Raw genomic sequence first — 24406 nt, forward strand, 5'->3', positions numbered from 1 at the left:
GGCATTTAAGGGTTGGCGTTTAAGGGTTGGCGTTTAAGGGTTGGCGTTTAAGGGTTGGCGTTTAAGGGTTGGCGTTTAAGGGTTGGCGTTCAAGGGTTGGCGTTCAAGGGTTGGTGTTTAAGGGTTGGCATTTAAACGTTGGCGTTTAAGGGTTGGCGTTTAAGGGTTGGCGTTTAAGGGTTGGCGTTTAAGGGTTGGCGTTTAAGGGTTGGTGTTTAGGGGTGGGCGTTTATGGGTTGGCGTTCAAACGGTTGGTGTTTAAGGCTTGGCGTTTAAGGGTTGGCGTTTAAGGGTTGCCGCTTAAGGGTTGGTGTTTAGGGGTGGGCGTTTATGGGTTGGCATTAAAAACGGTTGGTGTTTAAGGCTTGGTGTTTGAGGGTTGGCGTTCAAGGGATGGTGTTTAAGGGTTGGCATTTAAACGTTGGCGTTTAAGGGTTGGCGTTTAAGGGTTGGCGTTTAAGGGTTGGCGTTTAAGGGTTGGCGTTTAAGGGTTGGTGTTTAGGGGTGGGCGTTTATGGGTTGGCGTTCAAACGGTTGGTGTTTAAGGCTTGGTGTTTAAGGGTTGGCGTAAAAGGGTTTGCGTTTACGGGTTGGCGTTTAAGGGTTGGTGTTTAGGGGTGGGCGTTTATGGGTTGGCGTTCAAACGGTTGGCATTTAAGGGTTGGCATTTAAGGGTTGGCGTTTAAGGGTTGGCGTTTAAGGGTTGGTGTTTAGGGGTGGGCGTTTATGGGTTGGCGTTCAAACGGTTGGTGTTTAAGGCTTGGTGTTTAAGGGTTGGCGTTTAAGGGTTGGTGTTTAAGGGTTGGCCTTTAAACGTTGGCGTTTAAGGGTTGGCGTTTAAGCGTTGACGTTTAATGGTTGGGGTTTAAGGGTTGGCGTTTAAGGGTTGGCATTTAAGGGTTGGCGTTAAAAGCGTGTTTAGGTTTTGGCGTTTAATGGTTGGCGTTTAATGGTTGGTGTTTAATGGATGGCGTTTAAGGGTTGGTGTTTAAGGGTTTGGCGTGTAAAGGTTTGCCTTTAACGGTTGGCGTTAAAGGGTTGGCGATTAAGGGTTGGTGTTTACGGGTTGGCGTTTAAGGGTTGGCGTTTAAGGCTTGGAGTTTAAGGGTTGGTGTTTAAGGGTTGGCGTTTAAGGGTTGGTGTTTAGAGGTGGGCGTTTATGGGTTGGCGTTCAAATGGTTGGTGTTTAAAACTTGGTGTTTAAGGGATGGCGTTTAAGGGTTGGTTTTTAAGGGTTGGCCTTTAAACGTTGGCGTTTAAGGGTTGGCGTTTAAGGGTTGGCGTTTAAGGGTTGGCGTTTAAGGGTTGGCGTTTAAGGGTTGGCGTTAAAGGGTTTGTTTATGGGTTGGCGTTTTTTCACAGATGTCCCAATAGTTTAACAGATGTCCCAGTAGTTTAACAGATGTCCCAGTAGTTTCACAGATGTTCCAGTAGGTTAACAGATGTCCCCATAGTTTCACAGATGTCCCAATCGTTTCACAGATGTCCCAGTAGTTTTACAGAAATCCCAGTAGGTTAACAGATGTCCCCATAGTTTCACAGATGTACCAATAGTTTAACACATGTCCCAGTAGTTTAACAGATGTCCCAGTAGTTTCACAGATGTCCCAGTACGTTAACAGATGTCCCCATAGTTTCACAGATGTTCCCATAGTTTCACAAATGTCCCAGTAGTTTTACAGATATCCCAATAGGTTAACAGATGTCCCCATAGTTTCACAGATGTACCAGTAGTTTCACAGATGTCCAAATAGTTTCACAGATGTCCCAATAGTTTCACATATGTCCCAATAGTTTCACCTATGTCCCATTTGTTTCACAGATGTCCCAATAGTTTCACAGATGTCCCAATAGTTTCACAGATGTCCCAGAAGTTTTACAGCCATCCCAGTAGGTTAACAGATGTCCCGAAAGTTTCACAGATGTACCAGTAGTTTCACAGATGTCCCAATAGTTTCACATGTCTCATTAGTTTCACAGATGTCCCCATAGTTTCACAGATGTCCCAATAGTTTAACAGATGTCCCAGTAGTATTACAGATGGCCCAGTAGTTTCACACATGTCTCAGTAGTTCCACAGACGCCCCAATAGTTTCACATATGTCCCATTAGTTTCACAGATGTCCCCACAGTTTCACAGATCTCCCAATAGTTTCACAGATGTCCCATTGGTTTCACAGATGTCCACATAGTTTCACAGATGTTCCAATAGTTTAACAGATGTCCCAGTAGTTTTACAGATGTCCCAGTAGTTTCACACATTTCCCAGTAGTTTCACAGACGCCCCAATAGTTTCACATATGTCCCATTAGTTTCACAGATGTCCCAATAGTTTCACAGATGTACCAATAGTTTCACAGATGTCCCAATAGTTTAAGAGATGTCCCCATAGTTTCACCCATGTCCCAATAGTTTCACAGATGTCCCAGGAGTTTAACAGATGTCCCAAAAGTTTAACAGATGTCCCAGTTGTTTCACAGATGTCCCAATAGTTTCACAGATGTCCCAATAGGTTCACATATGTCCCAGTAGTTTTACAGATGTCCCAGTAGTTTCACAGATGTCCCAATAGTTTAACAGATGTCTCAGTAGTTTAACAGATGTCCCAGTAGTTTCACAGATGTCCCAGTAGGTTAACAGATGTCCCCATAGTTTCACAGATGTCCCAATCGTTTCACAGATGTCCCAGTAGTTTTACAGTTATCCCAGTAGGTTAACAGATGTCCCCATAGTTTCACAGATGTCCCAATAGTTTAACAGATGTCCCAGTAGTTTAACAGATGTCCCAGTAGTTTCGCAGATGTCCCAGTAGGTTAACAGATGTACCCATAGTTTCACAGATGTCCCAATGGGGTCACATATGTTCCAGTAGTTTTACAGATGTCCCAGAAGTTTCACATATGTCCCATTAGTTTCAGAGATGTCCCCATAGTTTCACAGATGTCCCAGAAGTTTTACAGACATCCCAGTAGGTTAACAGATGTCCCGAAAGTTTCACAGATGTACCAGTAGTTTCACAGATGTCCCAATAGTTTCACATATGTCTCATTAGTTTCACAGATGTCCCCATAGTTTCACAGATGTCCCAATAGTTTAACAGATGTCCCAGTAGTATTACAGATGGCCCAGTAGTTTCACACATGTCTCAGTAGTTCCACAGACACCCCAATAGTTTCACATATGTCCCATTAGTTTCACAGATGTCCCCACAGTTTCACAGATCTCCCAATAGTTTCACAGATGTCCCATTGGTTTCACAGATGTCCACATAGTTTCACAGATGTTCCAATAGTTTAACAGATGTCCCAGTAGTTTTACAGATGTCCCAGTAGTTTCACACATTTCCCAGTAGTTTCACAGACGCCCCAATAGTTTCACATATGTCCCATTAGTTTCACAGATGTCCCAATAGTTTCACAGAAGTACCAATAGTTTCACAGATGTCCCAATAGTTTAAGAGATGTCCCCATAGTTTCACCCATGTCCCAATAGTTTCACAGATGTCCCAGGAGTTTAACAGATGTCCCAAAAGTTTAACAGATGTCCCAGTTGTTTCACAGATGTCCCAATAGTTTCACAGATGTCCCAATAGGTTCACATATGTCCCAGTAGTTTTACAGATGTCCCAGTAGTTTCACAGATGTCCCAATAGTTTAACAGATGTCTCAGTAGTTTAACAGATGTCCCAGTAGTTTCACAGATGTCCCAGTAGGTTAACAGATGTCCCCATAGTTTCACAGATGTCCCAATCGTTTCACAGATGTCCCAGTAGTTTTACAGTTATCCCAGTAGGTTAACAGATGTCCCCATAGTTTCACAGATGTCCCAATAGTTTAACAGATGTCCCAGTAGTTTAACAGATGTCCCAGTAGTTTCACAGATGTCCCAGTAGGTTAACAGATGTACCCATAGTTTCACAGATGTCCCAATGGGGTCACATATGTCCCAGTAGTTTTACAGATGTCCCAGAAGTTTCACATATGTCCCATTAGTTTCAGAGATGTCCCCATAGTTTCACAGATGTCCCAATAGTTTCCCAGATGTCCCAATAGTTTCACAGATGTCCCCATAGTTACACAGATGTACCAGTAGTTTCACAGATGTCCCAATAGTTTCACAGATGTACTAGTAGTTTCACAGATGTCCCAATAGTTTAACATATGTCCCATTAGTTTCACAGATGTCCCCATAGTTTCACAGATGTCCCAATAGTTTAACAGATGTCCCAGTAGTTTTACAGATGTCCCAGTAGTTTCGCAGATGTCCCCATAGTTTCACAGATGTCCCAATAGTTAACAGATGTCCCAGTAGTTTTACAGATGTCCCAGTAGTTTCACACATGTCCCAGTAGTTCACAGACGCCCCAATAGTTTCACATATGTCCCATTAGTTTCACAGATGTCCCCATAGTTTCACAGATGTCCCAATAGATTCACAGATGTACTAGTAGTTTCACAGACGTCCCAATAGTTGTCCCATTAGTTTCACAGATGACCCCATAGTTTCACAGATGTGCCAATAGTTTCACAGATGTCCCAATAGTTTCACCTATGTCCCATTTGTTTCACAGATGTCCCCATAGTTTCACAGATGTCCCAATAGTTTAACAGATGTCCCAGTAGTTTTACAGATGTCCCAATAGTTTAACAGATGTCCCAGTAGTTTTACAGATGTCCCAGTAGTTTCACACATGTCCCAGTAGTTTCACAGACGCCCCAATAGTTTCACATATGTCCCATTAGTTTCACAGATGTCCCCATAGTTTCACAGATGTCCCAATAGTTTCACACATGTACTAGTAGATTCATAGATGTCCCAATAGTTTCACATATGTCCCATTAGTTTCACAGATGACCCCATAGTTTCACAGATGTTCCAATAGTTTCACAGATGTCTCAATAGTTTCACAGATGTACCAGTAGTTTCACAGATGTCCCAATAGTTTCACAGATGTCCCAATAGTTTCACAGATGTCCCAGAAGTTTTACAGACATCCCAGTAGGTTAACAGATGTTCCAATAGTTTCACAGATGTACCAGTAGTTTCACAGATGTCCCAATAGTTTCACATATGTCCCATTAGTTTCACAGATGTCCCCATAGTTTCACAGATGTCCCAATAGTTTAACAGATGACCCAGTAGTTTTACAGATGTCCCAGTAGTTTCACACATGTCCCAGTAGTTTCACAGACACCCCAATAGTTTCACATATGTCCCCATAGTTTCACAGATGTCCCCATAGTTTCACAGATGTACCAATAGTTTCACAGATGTCCCATTAGTTTCACAGATGTCCCCATAGTTTCACAGATATCCCAATAGTTTAACAGATGTCCCAGTAGTTTTACAGATGTCCCAGTAGTTTCACACATGTCCCAGTAGTTTCACAGACGCCCCAAAAGTTTCACATATGTCCCATTAGTTTCACAGATGTCCCCATAGTTTCACAGATGTCCCAATAGTTTCACAGATGTACCAGTAGTTTCACAGATGTCCCAATAGTTTAACAGATGTCCCAATAGTTTCACCCATGTCTCAATAGTTTCACAGATGTCCCAGGAGTTTAACAGATGTCCCAATAGTTTAACAGATGTCCCAGTTGTTTCACAGATGTCCTAATAGTTTCACAGATGTCTCAATAGTTTCACAGATGTCCCAATAGGTTCACATATGTTCCAGTAGTTTTACAGATGTCCCAGTAGTTTCAAAGATGTCCCAATAGTTTAACAGATGTCCCAGTAGTTTAACAGATGTCCCAATAGTTTCACACATGTACTAGTAGATTCACAGATGTCCCAATAGTTTCACAGATGTACTAGTAGTTTCACAGATGTCCCAATAGTTTAACATATGTCCCATTAGTTTCACAGATGTCCCCATAGTTTCACAGATGTCCCAATAGTTTAACAGATGTCCCAGTAGTTTTACAGATGTCCCAGTAGTTTCGCAGATGTCCCCATAGTTTCACAGATGTCCCAATAGTTAACAGATGTCCCAGTAGTTTTACAGATGTCCCAGTAGTTTCACACATGTCCCAGTAGTTCACAGACGCCCCAATAGTTTCACATATGTCCCATTAGTTTCACAGATGTCCCCATAGTTTCACAGATGTCCCAATAGATTCACAGATGTACTAGTAGTTTCACAGACGTCCCAATAGTTGTCCCATTAGTTTCACAGATGACCCCATAGTTTCACAGATGTGCCAATAGTTTCACAGATGTCCCAATAGTTTCACCTATGTCCCATTTGTTTCACAGATGTCCCCATAGTTTCACAGATGTCCCAATAGTTTAACAGATGTCCCAGTAGTTTTACAGATGTCCCAATAGTTTAACAGATGTCCCAGTAGTTTTACAGATGTCCCAGTAGTTTCACACATGTCCCAGTAGTTTCACAGACGCCCCAATAGTTTCACATATGTCCCATTAGTTTCACAGATGTCCCCATAGTTTCACAGATGTCCCAATAGTTTCACACATGTACTAGTAGATTCATAGATGTCCCAATAGTTTCACATATGTCCCATTAGTTTCACAGATGACCCCATAGTTTCACAGATGTTCCAATAGTTTCACAGATGTCTCAATAGTTTCACAGATGTACCAGTAGTTTCACAGATGTCCCAATAGTTTCACAGATGTCCCAATAGTTTCACAGATGTCCCAGAAGTTTTACAGACATCCCAGTAGGTTAACAGATGTTCCAATAGTTTCACAGATGTACCAGTAGTTTCACAGATGTCCCAATAGTTTCACATATGTCCCATTAGTTTCACAGATGTCCCCATAGTTTCACAGATGTCCCAATAGTTTAACAGATGACCCAGTAGTTTTACAGATGTCCCAGTAGTTTCACACATGTCCCAGTAGTTTCACAGACACCCCAATAGTTTCACATATGTCCCCATAGTTTCACAGATGTCCCCATAGTTTCACAGATGTACCAATAGTTTCACAGATGTCCCATTAGTTTCACAGATGTCCCCATAGTTTCACAGATATCCCAATAGTTTAACAGATGTCCCAGTAGTTTTACAGATGTCCCAGTAGTTTCACACATGTCCCAGTAGTTTCACAGACGCCCCAAAAGTTTCACATATGTCCCATTAGTTTCACAGATGTCCCCATAGTTTCACAGATGTCCCAATAGTTTCACAGATGTACCAGTAGTTTCACAGATGTCCCAATAGTTTAACAGATGTCCCAATAGTTTCACCCATGTCTCAATAGTTTCACAGATGTCCCAGGAGTTTAACAGATGTCCCAATAGTTTAACAGATGTCCCAGTTGTTTCACAGATGTCCTAATAGTTTCACAGATGTCTCAATAGTTTCACAGATGTCCCAATAGGTTCACATATGTTCCAGTAGTTTTACAGATGTCCCAGTAGTTTCAAAGATGTCCCAATAGTTTAACAGATGTCCCAGTAGTTTAACAGATGTCCCAGTAGTTTCATAGATGTCCCAGTAGGTTAACAGATGTCCCCATAGTTTCACAGATGTCCCAATAGTTTCATAGATGTCCCAGTAGTTTTACAGATATCCCAGTAGGTTAACAGATGTCCCCATAGTTTCACAGATGTCCCAATAGTTTAACAGATGTCCCACAAGTTTAACAGATTTCCCAGTAGTTTCACAGATGTCCCATTAGGTTAACAGATGTCCCCATAGTTTCACAGATGTCCCAATAGATTCACAGATATCCCAGTAGTTTTACAGATATCCCAATAGGTTAACAGATGTCCCCATAGTTTCACAGATGTAGCAGTAGTTTCACAGATGTCCCCATAGTTTCACAGATGTCCCAATAGTTTCCCAGATGTCCCAATAGTTTCACAGATGTCCCCATAGTTTCACAGATGTACTAGTAGTTTCACAGATGTCCCAATAGTTTCACATATGTCCCATTAGTTTCACAGATGTCCCCATAGTTTCACAGATGTCCCAATAGTTTCACAGATGTACTAGTAGTTTCACAGATGTCCCAATAGTTTCACATATGTCCCATTAGTTTCACAGATGTCCCGATAGTTTCACAGATGTCCCAATAGTTTAACAGATGTCCCAGTAGTTTTACAGATGTCCCAGTAGTTTAACAGATGTCCCAGTAGTTTTACAGATGTCCCAGTAGTTTCACACATGTCCCAGTAGTTTCACAGACGCCCCAATAGTTTCACATATGTCCCATTAGTTTCACAGATGTCCCCATAGTTTCACAGATGTCCCAATAGTTTAACAGATGTCCCAGTAGTATTACAGATGGCCCAGTAGTTTCACACATGTCTCAGTAGTTCCACAGACGCCCCAATAGTTTCACATATGTCCCATTAGTTTCACAGATGTCCCCACAGTTTCACAGATCTCCCAATAGTTTCACAGATGTCCCATTGGTTTCACAGATGTCCACATAGTTTCACAGATGTTCCAATAGTTTAACAGATGTCCCAGTAGTTTTACAGATGTCCCAGTAGTTTCACACATTTCCCAGTAGTTTCACAGACGCCCCAATAGTTTCACATATGTCCCATTAGTTTCACAGATGTCCCAATAGTTTCACAGATGTACCAATAGTTTCACAGATGTCCCAATAGTTTAAGAGATGTCCCCATAGTTTCACCCATGTCCCAATAGTTTCACAGATGTCCCAGGAGTTTAACAGATGTCCCAAAAGTTTAACAGATGTCCCAGTTGTTTCACAGATGTCCCAATAGTTTCACAGATGTTCCAATAGGTTCACATATGTCCCAGTAGTTTTACAGATGTCCCAGTAGTTTCACAGATGTCCCAATAGTTTAACAGATGTCTCAGTAGTTTAACAGATGTCCCAGTAGTTTCACAGATGTCCCAGTAGGTTAACAGATGTCCCCATAGTTTCACAGATGTCCCAATCGTTTCACAGATGTCCCAGTAGTTTTACAGTTATCCCAGTAGGTTAACAGATGTCCCCATAGTTTCACAGATGTCCCAATAGTTTAACAGATGTCCCAGTAGTTTAACAGATGTCCCAGTAGTTTCACAGATGTCCCGGTAGGTTAACAGATGTACCCATCGTTTCACAGATGTCCCAATGGGGTCACATATGTCCCAGTAGTTTTACAGATGTCCCAGAAGTTTCACATATGTCCCATTAGTTTCAGAGATGTCCCCATAGTTTCACAGATGTCCCAATAGTTTCCCAGATGTCCCAATAGTTTCACAGATGTCCCCATAGTTACACAGATGTACCAGTAGTTTCACAGATGTCCCAATAGTTTCACAGATGTACTAGTAGTTTCACAGATGTCCCAATAGTTTAACATATGTCCCATTAGTTTCACAGATGTCCCCATAGTTTCACAGATGTCCCAATAGTTTAACAGATGTCCCAGTAGTTTTACAGATGTCCCAGTAGTTTCGCAGATGTCCCCATAGTTTCACAGATGTCCCAATAGTTAACAGATGTCCCAGTAGTTTTACAGATGTCCCAGTAGTTTCACACATGTCCCAGTAGTTCACAGACGCCCCAATAGTTTCACATATGTCCCATTAGTTTCACAGATGTCCCCATAGTTTCACAGATGTCCCAATAGATTCACAGATGTACTAGTAGTTTCACAGACGTCCCAATAGTTGTCCCATTAGTTTCACAGATGACCCCATAGTTTCACAGATGTGCCAATAGTTTCACAGATGTCCCAATAGTTTCACCTATGTCCCATTTGTTTCACAGATGTCCCCATAGTTTCACAGATGTCCCAATAGTTTAACAGATGTCCCAGTAGTTTTACAGATGTCCCAATAGTTTAACAGATGTCCCAGTAGTTTTACAGATGTCCCAGTAGTTTCACACATGTCCCAGTAGTTTCACAGATGTCCCCATAGTTTCACAGATGTCCCAATAGTTTCACACATGTACTAGTAGTTTCATAGATGTCCCAATAGTTTCACATATGTCCCATTAGTTTCACAGATGACCCCATAGTTTCACAGATGTTCCAATAGTTTCACAGATGTCTCAATAGTTTCACAGATGTACCAGTAGTTTCACAGATGTCCCAATAGTTTCACAGATGTCCCAATAGTTTCACAGATGTCCCAGAAGTTTTACAGACATCCCAGTAGGTTAACAGATGTTACAATAGTTTCACAGATGTACCAGTAGTTTCACAGATGTCCCAATAGTTTCACATATGTCCCATTAGTTTCACAGATGTCCCCATAGTTTCACAGATGTCCCAATAGTTTAACAGATGACCCAGTAGTTTTACAGATGTCCCAGTAGTTTCACACATGTCCCAGTAGTTTCACAGACACCCCAATAGTTTCACATATGTCCCCATAGTTTCACAGATGTCCCCATAGTTTCACAGATGTACCAATAGTTTCACAGATGTCCCATTAGTTTCACAGATGTCCCCATAGTTTCACAGATATCCCAATAGTTTAACAGATGTCCCAGTAGTTTTACAGATGTCCCAGTAGTTTCACACATGTCCCAGTAGTTTCACAGACGCCCCAATAGTTTCACATATGTCCCATTAGTTTCACAGATGTCCCCATAGTTTCACAGATGTCCCAATAGTTTCACAGATGTACCAGTAGTTTCACAGATGTCCCAATAGTTTAACAGATGTCACAATAGTTTCACCCATGTCTCAATAGTTTCACAGATGTCCCAGGAGTTTAACAGATGTCCCAATAGTTTAACAGATGTCCCAGTTGTTTCACAGATGTCCTAATAGTTTCACAGATGTCTCAATAGTTTCACAGATGTCCCAATAGGTTCACATATGTTCCAGTAGTTTTACAGATGTCCCAGGAGTTTCAAAGATGTCCCAATAGTTTAACAGATGTCCCAGTAGTTTAACAGATGTCCCAGTAGTTTCATAGATGTCCCAGTAGGTTAACAGATGTCCCCATAGTTTCACAGATGTCCCAATAGTTTCATAGATGTCCCAGTAGTTTTACAGATATCCCAGTAGGTTAACAGATGTCCCCATAGTTTCACAGATGTCCCAATAGTTTAACAGATGTCCCACAAGTTTAACAGATTTCCCAGTAGTTTCACAGATGTCCCATTAGGTTAACAGATGTCCCCATAGTTTCACAGATGTCCCAATAGATTCACAGATGTCCCAGTAGTTTTACAGATATCCCAATAGGTTAACAGATGTCCCCATAGTTTCACAGATGTAGCAGTAGTTTCACAGATGTCCCCATAGCTTCACAGATGTCCCAATAGTTTCCCAGATGTCCCAATAGTTTCACAGATGTCCCCATAGTTTCACAGATGTACTAGTAGTTTCACAGATGTCCCAATAGTTTCACATATGTCCCATTAGTTTCACAGATGTCCCCATAGTTTCACAGATGTCCCAATAGTTTCACAGATGTACTAGTAGTTTCACAGATGTCCCAATAGTTTCACATATGTCCCATTAGTTTCACAGATGTCCCCATAGTTTCACAGATGTCCCAATAGTTTAACAGATGTCCCAGTAGTTTTACAGATGTCCCAGTAGTTTCGCAGATGTCCCCATAGTTTCACAGATGTCCCAATAGTTAACAGATGTCCCAGTAGTTTTACAGATGTCCCAGTAGTTTCACACATGTCCCAGTAGAACACAGACGCCCCAATAGTTTCACATATGTCCCATTAGTTTCACAGATGTCCCCATAGTTTCACAGATGTCCCAATAGATTCACAGATGTACTAGTAGTTTCACAGATGTCCCAATAGTTTCACCTATGTCCCATTTGTTTCACAGATGTCCCCATAGTTTCACAGATGTCCCAATAGTTTAACAGATGTCCCAGTAGTTTTACAGATGTCCCAATAGTTTAACAGATGTCCCAGTAGTTTTACAGATGTCCCAGTAGTTTCACACATGTCCCAGTAGTTTCACAGACGCCCCAATAGTTTCACAGATGTCCCATTAGTTTCACAGATGTCCCCATAGTTTCACAGATGTCCCAATAGTTTCACACATGTACTAGTAGTTTCACAGATGTCCCAATAGTTTCACATATGTCCCATTAGTTTCACAGATGACCCCATAGTTTCACAGATGTTCCAATAGTTTAACAGATGTCTCAATAGTTTCACAGATGTACCAGTAGTTTCACAGATGTCCCAATAGTTTCACAGATGTCCCAGAAGTTTTACAGACATCCCAGTAGGTTAACAGATGTTCCAATAGTTTCACAGATGTACCAGTAGTTTCACAGATGTCCCAATAGTTTCACATATGTCCCATTAGTTTCACAGATGTCCCCATAGTTTCACAGATGTCCCAATAGTTTAACAGATGACCCAGTAGTTTTACAGATGTCCCAGTAGTTTCACACATGTCCCATTAGTTTCACAGACGCCCCAATAGTTTCACATATGTCCCCATAGTTTCACAGATGTCCCCATAGTTTCACAGATGTCCCAATAGTTTCACAGATGTCCCATTAGTTTCACAGATGTCCCAATAGTTTCACAGATGTCCCCATAGTTTCACAGATGTACTAGTAGTTTCACAGATGTCCCAATAGTTTCACATATGTCCCATTAGTTTCACAGATGTCCCCATAGTTTCACAGATGTCCCAATAGTTTCACAGATGTACTAGTAGTTTCACAGATGTCCCAATAGTTTCACATATGTCCCATTAGTTTCACAGATGTCCCCATAGTTTCACAGATGTCCCAATAGTTTAACAGATGTCCCAGTAGTTTTACAGATGTCCCAGTAGTTTCGCAGATGTCCCCATAGTTTCACAGATGTCCCAATAGTTAACAGATGTCCCAGTAGTTTTACAGATGTCCCAGTAGTTTCACACATGTCCCAGTAGAACACAGACGCCCCAATAGTTTCACATATGTCCCATTAGTTTCACAGATGTCCCCATAGTTTCACAGATGTCCCAATAGATTCACAGATGTACTAGTAGTTTCACAGATGTCCCAATAGTTTCACCTATGTCCCATTTGTTTCACAGATGTCCCCATAGTTTCACAGATGTCCCAATAGTTTAACAGATGTCCCAGTAGTTTTACAGATGTCCCAATAGTTTAACAGATGTCCCAGTAGTTTTACAGATGTCCCAGTAGTTTCACACATGTCCCAGTAGTTTCACAGACGCCCCAATAGTTTCACATATGTCCCATTAGTTTCACAGATGTCCCCATAGTTTCACAGATGTCCCAATAGTTTCACACATGTACTAGTAGTTTCACAGATGTCCCAATAGTTTCACATATGTCCCATTAGTTTCACAGATGACCCCATAGTTTCACAGATGTTCCAATAGTTTAACAGATGTCTCAATAGTTTCACAGATGTACCAGTAGTTTCACAGATGTCCCAATAGTTTCACAGATGTCCCAATAGTTTCACAGATGTCCCAGAAGTTTTACAGACATCCCAGTAGGTTAACAGATGTTCCAATAGTTTCACAGATGTACCAGTAGTTTCACAGATGTCCCAATAGTTTCACATATGTCCCATTAGTTTCACAGATGTCCCCATAGTTTCACAGATGTCCCAATAGTTTAACAGATGACCCAGTAGTTTTACAGATGTCCCAGTAGTTTCACACATGTCCCAGTAGTTTCACAGACGCCCCAATAGTTTCACATATGTCCCCATAGTTTCACAGATGTCCCCATAGTTTCACAGATGTCCCAATAGTTTCACAGATGTCCCATTAGTTTCACAGATGTCCCCATAGTTTCACAGATATCCCAATAGTTTAACAGATGTCCCAGTAGTTTTACAGATGTCCCAGTAGTTTCACACATGTCCCAGTAGTTTCACAGACGCCCCAATAGTTTCACATATGTCCCATTCGTTTCACAGATGTCCCCATAGTTTCACAGATGTCCCAATAGTTTCACAGATGTACCAGTAATTTCACAGATGTCCCAATAGTTTAACAGATGTCCCAATAGTTTCACCCATGTCCCAATAGTTTCACAGATGTCCCAGGAGTTTAACAGATGTCCCAATAGTTTAACAGATGTTCCAGTTGTTTCACAGATGTCCCCATAGTTTCACAGATGTCCCAATAGTTAACAGATGTCCCAGTAGTTTTACAGATGTCCCAGTAGTTTCACACATGTCCCAGTAGTTCACAGACGCCCCAATAGTTTCACATATGTCCCATTAGTTTCACAGATGTCCCCATAGTTTCACAGATGTCCCAATAGATTCACAGATGTACTAGTAGTTTCACAGATGTCCCAATAGTTTCACCTATGTCCCATTTGTTTCACAGATGTCCCCATAGTTTCACAGATGTCCCAATAGTTTAACAGATGTCCCAGTAGTTTTACAGATGTCCCAATAGTTTAACAGATGTCCCAGTAGTTTTACAGATGTCCCAGTAGTTTCACACATGTCCCAGTAGTTTCACAGACGCCCCAATAGTTTCACATATGTCCCATTAGTTTCACAGATGTCCCCATAGTTTCACAGATGTCCCAATAGTTTCACACATGTACTAGTAGTTTCACAGATGTCCCAATAGTTTCACATATGTCCCATTAGTTTCACAGATGACCCCATAGTTTCACAGATGTTCCAATAGTTTAACAGATGTCTCAATAGTTTCACAGATGTACCAGTAGTTTCACAGATGTCCCAATAGTTTCACAGATGTCCCAATAGTTTCACAGATGTCCCAGAAGTTTTACAGACATCCCAGTAGGTTAACAGATGTTCCAATAGTTTCACAGATGTACCAGTAGTTTCACAGATGTCCCAATAGTTTCACATATGTCCCATTAGTTTCACAGATGTCCCCATAGTTTCACAGATGTCCCAATAGTTTAACAGATGACCCAGTAGATTTACAGATGTCCCAGTAGTTTCACACATGTCCCAGTAGTTTCACAGACGCCCCAATAGTTTCACATATGTCCCCATAGTTTCACAGATGTCCCCATAGTTTCACAGATGTCCCAATAGTTTAACAGATGTCCCATTAGTTTCACAGATGTCCCCATAGTTTCACAGATATCCCAATAGTTTAACAGATGTCCCAGTAGTTTTACAGATGTCCCAGTAGTTTCACACATGTCCCAGTAGTTTCACAGACGCCCCAATAGTTTCACATATGTCCCATTAGTTTCACAGATGTCCCCATAGTTTCACAGATGTCCCAATAGTTTCACCCATGTCCCAATAGTTTCACATATGTCCCATTAGTTTCACAGATGTCCCCATAGTTTCACAGATGTCCCAATAGATTCACAGATGTACTAGTAGTTTCACAGATGTCCCAATAGTTTCACCTATGTCCCATTTGTTTCACAGATGTCCCCATAGTTTCACAGATGTCCCAATAGTTTAACAGATGTCCCAGTAGTTTTACAGATGTCCCAATAGTTTAACAGATGTCCCAGTAGTTTTACAGATGTCCCAGTAGTTTCACACATGTCCCAGTAGTTTCACAGACGCCCCAATAGTTTCACATATGTCCCATTATTTTCTCAGATGTCCCCATAGTTTCACAGATGTCCCAATAGTTTCACACATGTACTAGTAGTTTCACAGATGTCCCAATAGTTTCACATATGTCCCATTAGTTTCACAGATGACCCCATAGTTTCACAGATGTTCCAATAGTTTAACAGATGTCTCAATAGTTTCACAGATGTACCAGTAGTTTCACAGATGTCCCAATAGTTTCACAGATGTCCCAATAGTTTCACAGATGTCCCAGAAGTTTTACAGACATCCCAGTAGGTTAACAGATGTTCCAATAGTTTCACAGATGTACCAGTAGTTTCACAGATGTCCCAATAGTTTCACATATGTCCCATTAGTTTCACAGATGTCCCCATAGTTTCACAGATGTCCCAATAGTTTAACAGATGACCCAGTAGTTTTACAGATGTCCCAGTAGTTTCACACATGTCCCAGTAGTTTCACAGACGCCCCAATAGTTTCACATATGTCCCCATAGTTTCACAGATGTCCCCATAGTTTCACAGATGTCCCAATAGTTTCACAGATGTCCCATTAGTTTCACAGATGTCCCCATAGTTTCACAGATATCCCAATAGTTTAACAGATGTCCCAGTAGTTTTAGAGATGTCCCAGTAGTTTCACACATGTCCCAGTAGTTTCACAGACGCCCCAATAGTTTCACATATGTCCCATTCGTTTCACAGATGTCCCCATAGTTTCACAGATGTCCCAATAGTTTCACAGATGTACCAGTAGTTTCACAGATGTCCCAATAGTTTAACAGATGTCCCAATAGTTTCACCCATGTCCCAATAGTTTCACAGATGTCCCAGGAGTTTAACAGATGTCCCAATAGTTTAACAGATGTCCCAGTTGTTTCACAGATGTCCCAATAGTTTCACAGATGTCCCCATAGTTTCACAGATGTCCCAATAGTTAACAGATGTCCCAGTAGTTTTACAGATGTCCCAGTAGTTTCACACATGTCCCAGTAGTTCACAGACGCCCCAATAGTTTCACATATGTCCCATTAGTTTCACAGATGTCCCCATAGTTTCACAGATGTCCCAATAGATTCACAGATGTACTAGTAGTTTCACAGATGTCCCAATAGTTTCACCTATGTCCCATTTGTTTCACAGATGTCCCCATAGTTTCACAGATGTCCCAATAGTTTAACAGATGTCCCAGTAGTTTTACAGATGTCCCAATAGTTTAACAGATGTCCCAGTAGTTTTACAGATGTCCCAGTAGTTTCACACATGTCCCAGTAGTTTCACAGACGCCCCAATAGTTTCACATATGTCCCATTAGTTTCACAGATGTCCCCATAGTTTCACAGATGTCCCAATAGTTTCACACATGTACTAGTAGTTTCACAGATGTCCCAATAGTTTCACATATGTCCCATTAGTTTCACAGATGACCCCATAGTTTCACAGATGTTCCAATAGTTTAACAGATGTCTCAATAGTTTCACAGATGTACCAGTAGTTTCACAGATGTCCCAATAGTTTCACAGATGTCCCAATAGTTTCACAGATGTCCCAGAAGTTTTACAGACATCCCTGTAGGTTAACAGATGTTCCAATAGTTTCACAGATGTACCAGTAGTTTCACAGATGTCCCAATAGTTTCACATATGTCCCATTAGTTTCACAGATGTCCCCATAGTTTCACAGATGTCCCAATAGTTTAACAGATGTCCCAGTAGTTTTACAGATGTCCCAGTAGTTTCACACATGTCCCAGTAGTTTCACAGACGCCCCAATAGTTTCACATATGTCCCATTAGTTTCACAGATGTCCCCATAGTTTCACAGATGTCCCAATAGTTTCACACATGTACTAGTAGTTTCACAGATGTCCCAATAGTTTCACATATGTCCCATTAGTTTCACAGATGACCCCATAGTTTCACAGATGTTCCAATAGTTTAACAGATGTCTCAATAGTTTCACAGATGTACCAGTAATTTCACAGATGTCCCAATAGTTTCACAGATGTCCCAATAGTTTCACAGATGTCCCAGAAGTTTTACAGACATCCCAGTAGGTTAACAGATGTTCCAATAGTTTCACAGATGTACCAGTAGTTTCACAGATGTCCCAATAGTTTCACATATGTCCCATTAGTTTCACAGATGTCCCCATAGTTTCACAGATGTCCCAATAGTTTAACAGATGACCCAGTAGTTTTACAGATGTCCCAGTAGTTTCACACATGTCCCAGTAGTTTCACAGACGCCCCAATAGTTTCACATATGTCCCCATAGTTTCACAGATGTCCACATAGTTTCACAGATGTCCCAATAGTTTCACACATGTACTAGTAGTTTCACAGATGTCCCAATAGTTTCACATATGTCCCATTAGTTTCACAGATGACCCCATAGTTTCACAGATGTTCCAATAGTTTAACAGATGTCTCAATAGTTTCACAGATGTACCAGTAGTTTCACAGATGTCCCAATAGTTTCACAGATGTCCCAATAGTTTCACAGATGTCCCAGAAGTTTTACAGACATCCCAGTAGGTTAACAGATGTTCCAATAGTTTCACAGATGTACCAGTAGTTTCACAGATGTCCCAATAGTTTCACATATGTCCCATTAGTTTCACAGATGTCCCCATAGTTTCACAGATGTCCCAATAGTTTAACAGATGTCCCAGTAGTTTTACAGATGTCCCAGTAGTTTCACACATGTCCCAGTAGTTTCACAGACGCCCCAATAGTTTCACATATGTCCCATTAGTTTCACAGATGTCCCCATAGTTTCACAGATGTCCCAATAGTTTCACACATGTACTAGTAGTTTCACAGATGTCCCAATAGTTTCACATATGTCCCATTAGTTTCACAGATGACCCCATAGTTTCACAGATGTTCCAATAGTTTAACAGATGTCTCAATAGTTTCACAGATGTACCAGTAATTTCACAGATGTCCCAATAGTTTCACAGATGTCCCAATAGTTTCACAGATGTCCCAGAAGTTTTACAGACATCCCAGTAGGTTAACAGATGTTCCAATAGTTTCACAGATGTACCAGTAGTTTCACAGATGTCCCAATAGTTTCACATATGTCCCATTAGTTTCACAGATGTCCCCATAGTTTCACAGATGTCCCAATAGTTTAACAGATGTCCCAGTAGTTTTACAGATGTCCCAGTAGTTTCACACATGTCCCAGTAGTTTCACAGACGCCCCAATAGTTTCACATATGTCCCATTAGTTTCACAGATGTCCCCATAGTTTCACAGATGTCCCAATAGTTTCACACATGTACTAGTAGTTTCACAGATGTCCCAATAGTTTCACATATGTCCCATTAGTTTCACAGATGACCCCATAGTTTCACAGATGTTCCAATAGTTTAACAGATGTCTCAATAGTTTCACAGATGTACCAGTAGTTTCACAGATGTCCCAATAGTTTCACAGATGTCCCAATAGTTTCACAGATGTCCCAGAAGTTTTACAGACATCCCAGTAGGTTAACAGATGTTCCAATAGTTTCACAGATGTACCAGTAGTTTCACAGATGTCCCAATAGTTTCACATATGTCCCATTAGTTTCACAGATGTCCCCATAGTTTCACAGATGTCCCAATAGTTTAACAGATGTCCCAGTAGTTTTACAGATGTCCCAGTAGTTTCACACATGTCCCAGTAGTTTCACAGACGCCCCAATAGTTTCACATATGTCCCATTAGTTTCACAGATGTCCCCATAGTTTCACAGATGTCCCAATAGTTTCACACATGTACTAGTAGTTTCACAGATGTCCCAATAGTTTCACATATGTCCCATTAGTTTCACAGATGACCCCATAGTTTCACAGATGTTCCAATAGTTTAACAGATGTCTCAATAGTTTCACAGATGTACCAGTAATTTCACAGATGTCCCAATAGTTTCAAAGATGTCCCAATAGTTTCACAGATGTCCCAGAAGTTTTACAGACATCCCAGTAGGTTAACAGATGTTCCAATAGTTTCACAGATGTACCAGTAGTTTCACAGATGTCCCCATAGTTTCACAGATGTCCCAATAGTTTCACAGATGTACCAGTAGTTTCACAGATGTCCCAATAGTTTAACAGATGTCCCAATAGTTTCACCCATGTCCCAATAGTTTCACAGATGTCCCAGGAGTTTAACAGATGTCCCAATAGTTTAACAGATGTCCCAATAGTTTAACAGATGTCCCAGTTGTTTCACAGATGTCCCAATAGTTTCACAGATGTCCCCATAGTTTCACAGATGTCCCAATAGTTAACAGATGTCCCAGTAGTTTTACAGATGTCCCAGTAGTTTCACACATGTCCCAGTAGTTCACAGACGCCCCAATAGTTTCACATATGTCCCATTAGTTTCACAGATGTCCCAGTAGTTTCACACATGTCCCAGTAGTTTCACAGACGCCCCAATAGTTTCACATATGTCCCATTAGTTTCACAGATGTCCCCAATAGTTTCACATATGTCCCATTAGTTTCACAGATGTCCCCATAGTTTCACAGATGTCCCAATAGTTTCACCCATGTCCCAATAGTTTCACATATGTCCCATTAGTTTCACAGATGTCCCCATAGTTTCACAGATGTCCCAATAGATTCACAGATGTACTAGTAGTTTCACAGATGTCCCAATAGTTTCACCTATGTCCCATTTGTTTCACAGATGTCCCCATAGTTTCACAGATGTCCCAATAGTTTAACAGATGTCCCAGTAGTTTTACAGATGTCCCAATAGTTTAACAGATGTCCCAGTAGTTTTACAGATGTCCCAGTAGTTTCACACATGTCCCAGTAGTTTCACAGACGCCCCAATAGTTTCACATATGTCCCATTAGTTTCACAGATGTCCCCATAGTTTCACAGATGTCCCAATAGTTTCACACATGTACTAGTAGTTTCACAGATGTCCCAATAGTTTCACATATGTCCCATTAGTTTCACAGATGACCCCATAGTTTCACAGATGTTCCAATAGTTTCACAGATGTACCAGTAGTTTCACAGATGTCCCAATAGTTTAACAGATGTCCCAATAGTTTCACCCATGTCCCAATAGTTTCACAGATGTCCCAGGAGTTTAACAGATGTCCCAATAGTTTAACAGATGTCCCAATAGTTTAACAGATGTCCCAGTTGTTTCACAGATGTCCCAATAGTTTCACAGATGTCCCCATAGTTTCACAGATGTCCCAATAGTTAACAGATGTCCCAGTAGTTTTACAGATGTCCCAGTAGTTTCACACATGTCCCAGTAGTTCACAGACGCCCCAATAGTTTCACATATGTCCCATTAGTTTCACAGATGTCCCAGTAGTTTCACACATGTCCCAGTAGTTTCACAGACGCCCCAATAGTTTCACATATGTCCCATTAGTTTCACAGATGTCCCCAATAGTTTCACATATGTCCCATTAGTTTCACAGATGTCCCCATAGTTTCACAGATGTCCCAATAGTTTCACCCATGTCCCAATAGTTTCACATATGTCCCATTAGTTTCACAGATGTCCCCATAGTTTCACAGATGTCCCAATAGATTCACAGATGTACTAGTAGTTTCACAGATGTCCCAATAGTTTCACCTATGTCCCATTTGTTTCACAGATGTCCCCATAGTTTCACAGATGTCCCAATAGTTTAACAGATGTCCCAGTAGTTTTACAGATGTCCCAATTGTTTAACAGATGTCCCAGTAGTTTTACAGATGTCCCAGTAGTTTCACACATGTCCCAGTAGTTTCACAGACGCCCCAATAGTTTCACATATGTCCCATTAGTTTCACAGATGTCCCCATAGTTTCACAGATGTCCCAATAGTTTCACACATGTACTAGTAGTTTCACAGATGTCCCAATAGTTTCACATATGTCCCATTAGTTTCACAGATGACCCCATAGTTTCACAGATGTTCCAATAGTTTAACAGATGTCTCAATAGTTTCACAGATGTACCAGTAGTTTCACAGATGTCCCAATAGTTTCACAGATGTCCCAATAGTTTCACAGATGTCCCAGAAGTTTTACAGACATCCCAGTAGGTTAACAGATGTTCCAATAGTTTCACAGATGTACCAGTAGTTTCACAGATGTCCCAATAGTTTCACATATGTCCCATTAGTTTCACAGATGTCCCCATAGTTTCACAGATGTCCCAATAGTTTAACAGATGACCCAGTAGTTTTACAGATGTCCCAGTAGTTTCACACATGTCCCAGTAGTTTCACAGACGCCCCAATAGTTTCACATATGTCCCCATAGTTTCACAGATGTCCCCATAGTTTCACAGATGTCCCAATAGTTTAACAGATGTCCCATTAGTTTCACAGATGTCCCCATAGTTTCACAGATATCCCAATAGTTTAACAGATGTCCCAGTAGTTTTACAGATGTCCCAGTAGTTTCACACATGTCCCAGTAGTTTCACAGACGCCCCAATAGTTTCACATATGTCCCATTAGTTTCACAGATGTCCCCATAGTTTCACAGATGTCCCAATAGTTTCACCCATGTCCCAATAGTTTCACATATGTCCCATTAGTTTCACAGATGTCCCCATAGTTTCACAGATGTCCCAATAGATTCACAGATGTACTAGTAGTTTCACAGATGTCCCAATAGTTTCACCTATGTCCCATTTGTTTCACAGATGTCCCCATAGTTTCACAGATGTCCCAATAGTTTAACAGATGTCCCAGTAGTTTTACAGATGTCCCAATAGTTTAACAGATGTCCCAGTAGTTTTACAGATGTCCCAGTAGTTTCACACATGTCCCAGTAGTTTCACAGACGCCCCAATAGTTTCACATATGTCCCATTAGTTTCTCAGATGTCCCCATAGTTTCACAGATGTCCCAATAGTTTCACACATGTACTAGTAGTTTCACAGATGTCCCAATAGTTTCACATATGTCCCATTAGTTTCACAGATGACCCCATAGTTTCACAGATGTTCCAATAGTTTAACAGATGTCTCAATAGTTTCACAGATGTACCAGTAGTTTCACAGATGTCCCAATAGTTTCACAGATGTCCCAATAGTTTCACAGATGTCCCAGAAGTTTTACAGACATCCCAGTAGGTTAACAGATGTTCCAATAGTTTCACAGATGTACCAGTAGTTTCACAGATGTCCCAATAGTTTCACATATGTCCCATTAGTTTCACAGATGTCCCCATAGTTTCACAGATGTCCCAATAGTTTAACAGATGACCCAGTAGTTTTACAGATGTCCCAGTAGTTTCACACATGTCCCAGTAGTTTCACAGACGCCCCAATAGTTTCACATATGTCCCCATAGTTTCACAGATGTCCCCATAGTTTCACAGATGTCCCAATAGTTTCACAGATGTCCCATTAGTTTCACAGATGTCCCCATAGTTTCACAGATATCCCAATAGTTTAACAGATGTCCCAGTAGTTTTACAGATGTCCCAGTAGTTTCACACATGTCCCAGTAGTTTCACAGACGCCCCAATAGTTTCACATATGTCCCATTCGTTTCACAGATGTCCCCATAGTTTCACAGATGTCCCAATAGTTTCACAGATGTACCAGTAGTTTCACAGATGTCCCAATAGTTTAACAGATGTCCCAATAGTTTCACCCATGTCCCAATAGTTTCACAGATGTCCCAGGAGTTTAACAGATGTCCCAATAGTTTAACAGATGTCCCAGTTGTTTCACAGATGTCCCAATAGTTTCACAGATGTCCCCATAGTTTCACAGATGTCCCAATAGTTAACAGATGTCCCAGTAGTTTTACAGATGTCCCAGTAGTTTCACACATGTCCCAGTAGTTCACAGATGCCCCAATAGTTTCACATATGTCCCATTAGTTTCACAGATGTCCCCATAGTTTCACAGATGTCCCAATAGATTCACAGATGTACTAGTAGTTTCACAGATGTCCCAATAGTTTCACCTATGTCCCATTTGTTTCACAGATGTCCCCATAGTTTCACAGATGTCCCAATAGTTTAACAGATGTCCCAGTAGTTTTACAGATGTCCCAATAGTTTAACAGATGTCCCAGTAGTTTTACAGATGTCCCAGTAGTTTCACACATGTCCCAGTAGTTTCACAGACGCCCCAATAGTTTCACATATGTCCCATTAGTTTCACAGATGTCCCCATAGTTTCACAGATGTCCCAATAGTTTCACACATGTACTAGTAGTTTCACAGATGTCCCAATAGTTTCACATATGTCCCATTAGTTTCACAGATGACCCCATAGTTTCACAGATGTTCCAATAGTTTAACAGATGTCTCAATAGTTTCACAGATGTACCAGTAGTTTCACAGATGTCCCAATAGTTTCACAGATGTCCCAATAGTTTCACAGATGTCCCAGAAGTTTTACAGACATCCCAGTAGGTTAACAGATGTTCCAATAGTTTCACAGATGTACCAGTAGTTTCACAGATGTCCCAAAAGTTTCACATATGTCCCATTAGTTTCACAGATGTCCCCATAGTTTCACAGATGTCCCAATAGTTTAACAGATGTCCCAGTAGTTTTACAGATGTCCCAGTAGTTTCACACATGTCCCAGTAGTTTCACAGACGCCCCAATAGTTTCACATATGTCCCATTAGTTTCACAGATGTCCCCATAGTTTCACAGATGTCCCAATAGTTTCACACATGTACTAGTAGTTTCACAGATGTCCCAATAGTTTCACATATGTCCCATTAGTTTCACAGATGACCCCATAGTTTCACAGATGTTCCAATAGTTTAACAGATGTCTCAATAGTTTCACAGATGTACCAGTAGTTTCACAGATGTCCCAATAGTTTCACAGATGTCCCAATAGTTTCACAGATGTCCCAGAAGTTTTACAGACATCCCAGTAGGTTAACAGATGTTCCAATAGTTTCACAGATGTACCAGTAGTTTCACAGATGTCCCAATAGTTTCACATATGTCCCATTAGTTTCACAGATGTCCCC

Source organism: Petromyzon marinus, unplaced genomic scaffold (assembly GCF_048934315.1).
Source record: "Petromyzon marinus isolate PM22_M1 ecotype Great Lakes invasive population unplaced genomic scaffold, UKy_Petmar_22M1.pri1.0 PM_Scaffold_44, whole genome shotgun sequence".
NCBI classification, from domain to species: Eukaryota; Metazoa; Chordata; class Hyperoartia; order Petromyzontiformes; family Petromyzontidae; genus Petromyzon; species Petromyzon marinus.